Consider the following 10833-nt stretch of genomic DNA (forward strand, 5'->3'; position numbering starts at 1 on the left):
AGACCCGGGGGCCGTAGGTTTCACTAGTGGATTCTCTCAAGAAAATAGCAAGCGGTGGGTAGGCAAATTACTGTTGGGCAATTGATAGAAAAGCACATAATTATGATGATATTCATGACAATGATTATGTATATAGGCATCAAGTCCAAAATAAGTAGACCGACTTCTTCATGCATCTACTTCTATAAGGCATGCATCTAGTGTATTGAGTTCATGGAGAAATGGAGTAATGCCTTAAGAACGATGACATGATGTATACAAGATCTATTCATGTAGAAATAGACCCCATCGTTTTATCCTTAATGGCAATGATACATGCGTTTCATGTCTCTTTCTTTCACTCAGATTGGGCACCGCAAGATCGAACCCATCACAAAGCACCTCTTCCCATTGCAAGATAATAGATCAAGTTGGACACACAAAAACCAAATATCTGAGAAGAAATACGAGGCTATAATAGTAAAGCATGAATATGTTTTCATAGATCTGATCATAAACTCACAATTCATCGGATCCCAACAAACGCGCCCCAAAATAAAGAGTTACATCATATGGATCTTCAAGAGACCATTGTATTGAGAAATAAAATGAGATAGGAAGCCATCTAGCTACTTCCTATGGACCCTCATGTATGATATGAACTACTCACGCATCATGTGAGGAGCACCAATGAAGATGGTGAACCACTCCATGATCATGTTCTTCTCTAGAAAAGGCTCTACATTGGTTTTCGTTGCTCTGGAACTTGTGGTGGATGCCACGATTTTTCGTTGACTCCTCTAGGTTCTCTGGAATATTGGGGTATTTATAGAGCTCATAGCCAGTGGAGAAACTTCCAGAGGGCCCCACTAGACACCAAGCCGTGCTAGGAGCCTCTAGCGCGCCGTGGTGTATATCCCCCCGGGGGGATCTTGGCTTCTGCTCAATCATGGGCCCCAAGTTTGCTTCTAGTCCAAAAAATATCTTCATAAATTATCGTGGCAATTGGACCTCATCTGATATGGATTTTCTGTGAAGGAAAAAAATAGCAAAAACATCAAATGGCACTAGGCACTATGCCAATATGTTAGTCCCAAAAAATATTATAAAATTATTTTAAAACATCCAAGAATGATAACATAAAAACATAGAACAATCAAAAATTATATATACGTTGGAGACGTATCAGCATCCCCAAGCTCAATTCCTACTCGTCCTCGAGTGGGTAAATGATAAAAACATATTTTTTTATTGTGGAATGTTGTCTCTCATGTTCATCATGTTATTTTTCTTTCAGCATGGACATATGGACTTGTAGATGATCCAAAGCAATAGTCTATAATTTGACATGAAGACTTCAATACTCAAGCATATCAACAAGCAACCAAGTCTTTCAAAAATATCAACGCTAAAGAACGTTATCCCTAGCCCATCATGCTCTATCATTGATCCATTCATGCAACACACTCAAATATTAACTACATCCAATGCTCAAGTGTGATAATGGTGTTCCTTAGTTGGAGCTTTATAAGAGAAGATGGAGACTCAAATTCAAAAATAAAAATTGCATAATGTAAATAGATAGTCCCTTCGTAGAGGGAAGCAGGGATTTGTAGAGGTGCCATAGCTCAAAGTGAAAAATTAGGGTGGCATGCTTTTCCTGTCAACGAGAATGACTAAGAGTGTCCAATATCCTCCATGCTAAACAAATTATAGGCGGTTCCCAAACTGAAAATAAATTTTATTCCTTTTCCACCATTCTTTCACATTCCACGGCTAGTCGTATCCACAGGTGTCGTCCATACCAACACTTTCCAAGGAATTTATTATTTGACAAAATAAAATAAATATTTCTTTTTGGGACTAGGCATCCTTATTACCGCCATACTCTTGTGCAATGACAAGTGAATAAAAACTCATGTTGAGAATAACCTATTTAACATGGAAGATACCGGCCACCACTCGCCACTTCATGAGAGGTACGGGCACATAAAACAAAATTTTGTTTTGAATTTTTAGAGTTGGCACTTGAAAATTTACTTGGAACAGCGTTGAAATACCTCATATAGGTGGGTATGGTGGACTCATTTGGCACAACTTTGGGTTTAGGATTTGGATGCACAAGCAGTATTCTAGCTTGGTACAAGTGAAGGCTAACAAATAGATTAAGAAGCGCCCAACCAAGGAACAAAAATCATCATAGGTCAACATTAAACATAACTAACACCGAATAATGAAACACAAGTAGGATGTAATTTCATAGAATAATTATTGACTTTATGTGCATGCATAGGGAATCACAAACCTTAACACCAATATTCTCACTAGAGCACAATTACTCATCAACATAACTCACATATTACTATCTTCATATCGCAAAACTATTGCAAAGAATCAAGTTTAATATCCCATGGGACTAATTTACATTAAAAGCAAATTGTCAATGCAAATAATAAGCTCTCAAACAAGTATAAGTGAAGCACGAGGGAACAAGTTTCTTTGAAATTTTCAACTCTCAAAATTATATAAGTGAAGCAAGGGAGGATTTCTTAAAAATTTCAGCATCAAAATAATCTAAATGAATCATGAGAGTAAATTTCTTAAAAATAATAGCACCACCATGCTCAAAAAGATATAAGTGAAGTACTTGAGCAGTTCCATGGCTCAAAAAAATTAAGTGAAGCATAAAGAGTGATTCTAACAAATCATAACATAATTTAGCTGTCTCAAATGGGTGTGTCAAGCAATGTTTGTTAAGACAAACTAACTACCAAATAAAGCAAAGAAACAAATGATCAAATATGCTCTAATCAAAACTCATGATATGTGACGAATAAAAATATAGCTCCAAGTAAAATTACCGAGGGTTTCTACAAGAAAGAGGGGATGCCTTCCGTGGCATCCCCAAGCTTAGATGCTTGGTATTCCTAAGATATTTCCTTGGGATGCCATGGGAATCCCCAAGCTTAGGATTTTATCATTTCTTATTCCATCATCCATCGTGATCTCAATCAAAACTTGAAAACTTCAATCACACAAAACTCAACAAAATTTCGTGAGACCCATTAGTATAAAAAACCAAACTTTAAGCACATAACACAAAGAAAACAGAATCTGTTAAAAACGGAATAGTTTGTAAAGATTAAAAATTTACTTATATTTAATTAAATCCAAAAAAATCTTAAACAATATGAGAACGTAGGTAATTTGTATATAATTCTAATGAAATGTAAAAAATGCAGATACTTTTGTCATTTCTGTGATTTTTAGGAATTTTTCTACTGGACGTAAAAGTTTTTGTTTTACAACAGGATTACAGCAACTAATTCCCCGCATGAACCTAAAGGATTTGCTTGGTACAAACACTAAATAAAAAAAACACAATTATAACAGTAGCATAATTGTGAAAACACTCAAGAATAGAAAGCAAAAACGGAAATAAATTTTATTTATTGGGTTGCCTTCCAACAAGCGTTATCATTTTACGCCCATAGCTAGGCATATAAGATAAATTTAAGTGATGTCATCCTTAGCGATTGATCCATAGTTGCACTCATGATTGATTCATATGGTAATTTACTTTGATTTCTAGAGAAATGTTCCATGCCCTTTCTTAGAGGAAACTGAAATTTAATATTCCCTTCTTTCATATCAACCGCAGCTCCTATAGTACGCAAGAATGGTGTGTCAAGAATTGTTAGACAAGAAGGATTGCACTCAATACCAAGAAAAATAAAATATATGGGAACATAATTCCTAATTAAAAGAATAATAACATCATTAATTATTACTGCAGAATTTTTAATAGTAGAATCCGCCAAGTGCAAATTTAGAGAACACTATTCAATATCGGTAGGACCAAGCACATCGGAAAGAGATTTCGGAATTTTGGAAACACTAGCACCCAAATCACATAAAGCATAGCACTCAAAATTCTTGATTTTTATCTTAATGGTGGGTTCGCATTCATCATGTAATTTCCTAGTAATTGAAATCTCTAGCTCTAACTTTTCTTCCAAAGTTTTAATCACCACTTTCGAAATATGATTAGTAAAAGATTTATTTTGTTCATAGGAATTGGGTGATTTTATTGTAGATTGCAACATAGAAATATACTCAATCAAGGAGGAAAAATTAAAAAATTGCAATCTAAAATAGTGGGTGCATCTCTAGCTAAAGTTTTTACCTCTTCAATCCCACTTTTATCATTTTTTCGATAATATTTTCACCCTCCAAATCATGGGAACGCCCTCTATCTAAAGTTGACACTTCTTCAATTCCCTCATGATTAATTTTAACAATATTAAACAGGTAATCAATAGAAGAAACACCAATCATTTTAATTTCTTCAACATTTTTTTGAAAGCAATCGGGAAACGCTCTTTCTAAAAATTGTCTTTCAGCTCTAAGCATAGATGTTCTTTTCTTACTTCCATATATACAAAAATATAAAGCTTTACTTGATTCATTGATATCAGCCTTAGGAAAAAAATTATTCTTGAGATTCTCTACATCATGCGAACTTCTATCAATGCTTCTAGACATATCATCAATTTTATTCAACTTTTCTTCTATCGTGGTATTAAAAGCTTTTTGAGCATTGATAAATTCCTTAATATTACTATTAAGATCATAGGGTATCCTAGCATTATTATTATGAGAATTACCATAGGAATTTTCATAATTATTTGCAGAACTTCCAGGATACGACGTCGTCTTAAAATTGTTCCTATAAGCATTCTTGTTAAAATTGATTCGCGAGACAAAATTCACATCTATGTGATCATTATTTTGTCAATCAAAGTAGACAAAGGCACATCATTAGGATCAATAGGAGAATGCTTAGTATCAACTAGTTTCATAAGAGCATCAACTTTTTCACTCAAAGCATCAATTTCTTTAATAGAATTAACCTTTTAACTAGTAGGAGCTCTCTCAGTATGCCATTGTGAATACGTAGCCATAATATTATCGAGAAATTTACTGGCATAACCCAAAGTAATTTCCATAAAAGTACCACCCGCACTGGAATCTTAAAGATTTCCAGAAACAAAATTCAAACCCGCATAAAAAAATTATGATCATCCACAAATTCAAACCATGAGTTGGCCAATTTCATATCATCAATTTCATTATTTCCCGAGATTGGACAACATGCTCATGCTCAAGTTGTTTAAAATTGATAATCTGATTTCTAAGAGAAATAATTTTCGCTCGAGGAAAATACTTTGTGATAAAAGCATCTTTGCACTTATTCCAAGAATAAATACTATTTCGTGGCAAAGATGAAAACCAGATTTTAGCACGATCATGCAAATAGAACGAAAATAATTTCAGCTTGACAATACCATTATCCACATATTTCTTTTTTTCATATCATACAATTCTACGAACGTGTTTAGATGGGACGCAGCATCCTCATTGGGATTACCGGAAAATTGCTCTTTAATAACAAGATTCACCAAAGCGGCATTAATATCATAAGAATTCGCACTAGTGGTGGCAGGAGCAATCAGAGTGCTAATAAAATCGTTGTTGTTGGTATTGGAAAAATCACAAAACTTGGTGTTCTCTTGAGTCATCGTGACTAAGAAAATAAGAATATAAGCAAGCAAGAGATCCGGCAGGAAAACGGCAAAGGAAAGATGGCAAATAAAAAGGCATTTTTTGTGAAGTGGGGGAGAGAAAAATGAGAGGCAAATGGAAAATTATGTAATTGCAAGGAGATAAGATTTGTATGTAGGAACCTGATAGAGCTTGACTTGATCTTCCCCGGCAACGGCGCCAGAAATCTTGTGACTCATGGCGAGTTCGTTGGTCTCCCACCAAGCTTAAAGGGTGATGTAGCACAACGACGGCAAGTATTTCGTTCAGTTAAGAAACCAAGGTATCAATCCAGTAGGAAGATCCACAACACTATGTAAGCAGCCCCTGCACACAAATAGCAAATCCTCACAACCCAACGTGTAGAGGGGTTGTCAATCCCTCGTGGGTAAAGTAAAGATAGATTGATAGATGCAAATAAGAGTGATACAAATAGAACGCATCAAGGTATTTTGGAGTTTTTTCATAATATAGATCTGAAAACAAAAGAGCAAATAAAGTACAAAAGCAAATAGCAAAGTAGATATTGCAAATAGATGATGTGAATTAGACCCGGGGGCGTAGGTTTCACTAGTGGCTTCTCTCGAGAAAATAGCAAGCGGTGGGTAGACAAATTACTATTGGGCAATTGATAGGAAAGCAAATAATTATGATGATATTCATGACTATTATAATGTATATAGGCATCGCATCCAAAATAAGTAGACCGACTTCTTCCTTGTTTGGTGTTTCTCCTTGTGAGTTTTAGAGCTTATGGTCATCTTCATGACAAGCTCGGGTTCATCGAAAACGGAGTCCATATGCATCTTCTATGATGTTTTCGATGTTGGAAATTTTTGTTGGTTCTTCATATATAGAGGTCTCACATCTCTATATTATTGACATTCTCATAACTGCATCTTCATTCATAGAGGTCTCACATCTCTATATTATTGGCATAGCTCTTGTCGTCGTGAATACAACAAGCTTGAGTTGGCTCCATTCAGAGTTCGTATGCGAAAGTTATGGCACTTTCAGTATCCAGCGGTAGTACCGCTCCTCGTGCCAGTGGTAGTACCGCTCCTGGAGCGGTAGTACCGCCCCTAGAGCGGTAATAATGTTTTACTACTGCTCCCACATGGTAGTACCGCTCCCTCAGACATTTTGGGAGCGGTAGTACCGCTCCGGTCGGGCTGTGAGTGGGGGTAATGGTTGGATTCTTTCCACCACTATATAAAGGAGATCTTCTTCCCCATTGTACCTTATCTATCTATCGAGCTCGTGTTCATCCCCCATTGTTGACCTTCTTAGAGCTTGCTAATTCTCAATCCCTCCAATGATTCTTGCTAGTTCTTGAGGGAAAAGAGAGAGGAGATCTAGATCCATATCTCCACCAAATCACTTTGTCCTCTATGTGAGGGGAGCCCCTTGGATCTTGATCTTGGAGTTCTTTGTGAGCTCCTTGTTCTTCCTATCATATTTCTCCAGAGCTTTTGTTGTTGTGGAGGGATTTGAGTGTGAGGGACTTGACCACTTCGTGTGTTCTTGCCATTGCATTATTTGCATCGGTGTGAGTTCTCCACGGTGATACGTGGAAGTGAGAAGTTGAGAAGCTTATTACCCTTGGGTACTTGGTACCCCTAGAAGCTTGGTGGTGCCTCACAGCTCAATTATTGTGGTGTTAAGCTCCGGGCAAGCATCGAGGTCTCCAATTAAGTTGTGGAGATTGCCCCGAGCATTTGTGGTCACCTCGAAGCCATATGCCATTGTGCTGAAGCTTTGTTGTGTTCTTGGGAGCCTCCAGTTAAGTTGTGGAGATTTCCCCAACCTTGTTTGTACGGGTTCAGTGACCGCCCTCAGGGGTCCCTTAGTGGAATCACGACATCTTGCATTGCGCGAGTGTGACATCCCTGGATTATGCTACAGTAATCCGTGTAGTTATGATATAGTAACCTCACCCAATTTTGCCATGTCATGAAGTTAACTAAGCCAAGTTTCCAATTGATGGAAATCAAAGCCAATTTCAAATTAAAAAGAAACTCAAATAGATTATTTCTTTAAACTGTAAAACAAAAACGTTCTTAATGGTGCAATTAATTTGTGAGAAATTAAGGGCTAGAAACCAACAATTTATAAAATGGTTAAGTGCCCATGAATAATTAAAACAGGGGCCAAACAATAATTTAAACACTTTTAAATTATAAAAAAATGTAAACTATTTTATTTATGTGCCAAACTTTTTATGGCATTGTCTAAAAGTTGCAACACTAATTATGTGCCAAGTCCCATATTTTATAAAAACGTTTTGCTAGCTATTTCAATTATAACAAAAAAGGAAATAAAAGAACAACTAAGATTAAAAATAAAAGAAAGGACAAAGACTACTGTACATTGGGCCTTAATGCATAGGGTAAATCCAGCCCAGCCCATTCCCACTCTTCTCCCACCTGGCTACAGCGAGTCACTGGAACCGTGGCAGCCATCCATGGCTGGATCAGCCACGCGCCAACCATCCGTCAGCCCTCCCTAGAGGTTAAGGGAAAGCCCCGAGCCTCTTCTCTCTCCCCCGAGCCCTAGCCGCCACTCATTCTTCTTCCCCCTTACAGCAAACTCTTCTGCTTGCACCTCCCGAGCGACACAGTCGCCATGTTGACGGGACCCCGATCCTAAGCCATAGGAATCCAGCCTGTAACACATCGCATCCCTTTGTGGTCTCACGCACGGTTAACTCCATGGCTGCAGCCTTACCTTAGCCGGGACCGTTTGCGTCTTTTGACTCACGTATGTGATAGTGTCGCTAGCAATCCAATGTCAAAGAACCCGGATCGACATGTCTAGACATAAACCAAAGTGGCAGTACCGCACAAGGACAGGCATACATGAGCCAACAAAGCAGGTGTCGGTCATCAACGAACGTAGACGAGTCATAGCAAGCTACAAGGACTCCATTATGTCGCGTGACATTTCTCCAAAGGGGACAGACACAACAGCTAAGAAGGACACATGTCGGTCAACCAATGTGTCCGGAGCAGTAGCGAACTACCAAGGCTCGTTGGATCACAAAGGGGCATTTCCTTGTAAGGAGTGCTACTAAAGTTGCCAGAAGAGTTACAAACTGTCTGGGTACAGACAGGGCAACTAGTAGGCACATGGCCTGACTATACTACAGAGCCGACGTAGGGCCAGATCGTAGCTGGGACACCAGCTACTCGTCGTCGTCGATGTCTACAAAGAACCCTCCATTAGGGTCATTAGCAACCTCTGCAATATTTATTAAGCAAACATGAGTACGAGGGTACTCAGCAAGACTTTAGGAGAACTAACTACTCATGCAAGGTATCAAAAGGTATTGTGGGGTTTCATGCGGGAAGCCAGCATTTGACTCGTGGCTAGACAACTTGCATTTTGAAATTAGTTTTGACAACTTGATTTCTCGCACACGAGTCCACTAACACCACAACAATACACTATCGTGGAATCATTCCGTCTCCATACGGAAATGCCGTCCACGACACTCACGCTTATCTTGTCAATTTTATGAGTAGTCATTGAAGTTATCTATGAACAACATATGTCTCCAAGTAGTCCGTATCCGCGGACGCAGCTATTCGAATAGATCATAACCCTGCAGGGGTGTACTTCGTCACACACGCTCTCGCCACTTATCGCTATGTGCACGTCATGCACCTCGGCAACCTTCAAGCGGAAGCCCAGCGAGGGAGTCGGCCACGATCGTTAACCACACTAGTACCTAGTCCAGGTTTATCGCCTATGTGAGAGTAACCCGTACGGAAGTCCGGCCGAGGTTTCCGCCACGGCCTCAAACGATGTGCGCAGGGTTCCCAAGCCAACCATCCGGGTGCCACTTGGTACACCGTGCCACTGCCTACCGCATCACGGCCCACCTCTCAGGTCAGCACCATGCACGGCTTCCAGCATTACTATAAACACCAGAAACTACTTGCAACTCCTGGACCGGGTACTACGCGATTAATAGGCCGAGGGGGGTCATATTTCAGGGCCCAGCATGTGGTAGTATCTAGTCTTGGAATACATACACGGAACTCAGTTCCTAAGGACGGTTCCAATGAAACAACCCGCCATGTACTCCTACACAGCCTTTCACCGGTACCTTTACCAACTCAAGTTCAACACACAACCTTTGCCTACCGAACACATTCCACATTTCTGTGCATCTCCTAGATGACAGACCATACACAACTCTAAGCATAGCATGCATAGCAGGATAAGGCACATCATAGCTCAAGCAACTACCAGGTATGCTAGGTTGCAAGGTTCGGCTATTTACTGTGACAAGGTTAAGTCATGCAAAGGAAGTGGGTTCAACTATCCTGGCAAAAGCAGTTGAAGCATTTGATCTTAAATGCAATAAATAGGTGCAGGAGCAAGAACATGGGGGTTATCGGAATGATCAAAGGGGTTGCTTGCCTTGTTGCTCAGAGGAGGAACGATATCCGTCAGACGGATATTCGGTGGAATCCGGGGGTGCGGAGCCTACCGAAATGAATGGCAACATTCAATAACAATCATATGCACTCAAAATGATGCATGAGCATGGCATGAGAATGCAAGGTGATAAGTTATTATTTTCAACATGTATTAGGTTTAGAATTGATTTGAATCACATTCGAATAGCAATTCAAACGGGGTATTCTCGGATATCGGTTTAATTGATTCGATCTGATGCTCAGATCAACTTGATGTTAACATGCATGAAATGTCATGTTATGGTACTGAATTGTAATTAGGACAGTGGTGAACATTGTATATATAATGAAATTTGAATATTTTTGCAAATTCCATTTAAAAGGTGATTATAAGAATTGAATTATTCCTTATTCCACAATTTAGGGTTCTGTAACTTTTTTAAACATGGTTTAAAATAGCATAATCAGAATCCTCGAATTTTTCTGATACTTTTTCATATATAAATTATTTTCATTGGAGTTACAGATTAATTTCTATGATTTTTACAATTTTTAGCAATTTCCTGAATTAGTTTTATACTGGAAATTCTATTTACTGCATCAGACGGACGTCAGCAGGTCAGCCGACCTGTTCAGGTCAAACCTGACACGGGGGCCCCACTGGTCAGCCTCTCTGGGACTAATCCCGCGCTGACCAGCCCTAACAGAGGTTTGACTTGGCCTTGGGCCCACTTGTCAGCGAGTCATTAGGTGCTGAGCTGCTGGGTTAGCTTTGCCACGTCGACATCCACCGGCGGCGAGGTTGTCCTTGCAGGCGGGGAGC

This window comes from Hordeum vulgare, chromosome 4H, assembly GCF_904849725.1.
Source record: "Hordeum vulgare subsp. vulgare chromosome 4H, MorexV3_pseudomolecules_assembly, whole genome shotgun sequence".
In the NCBI taxonomy this organism is placed as follows: Eukaryota; Viridiplantae; Streptophyta; class Magnoliopsida; order Poales; family Poaceae; genus Hordeum; species Hordeum vulgare.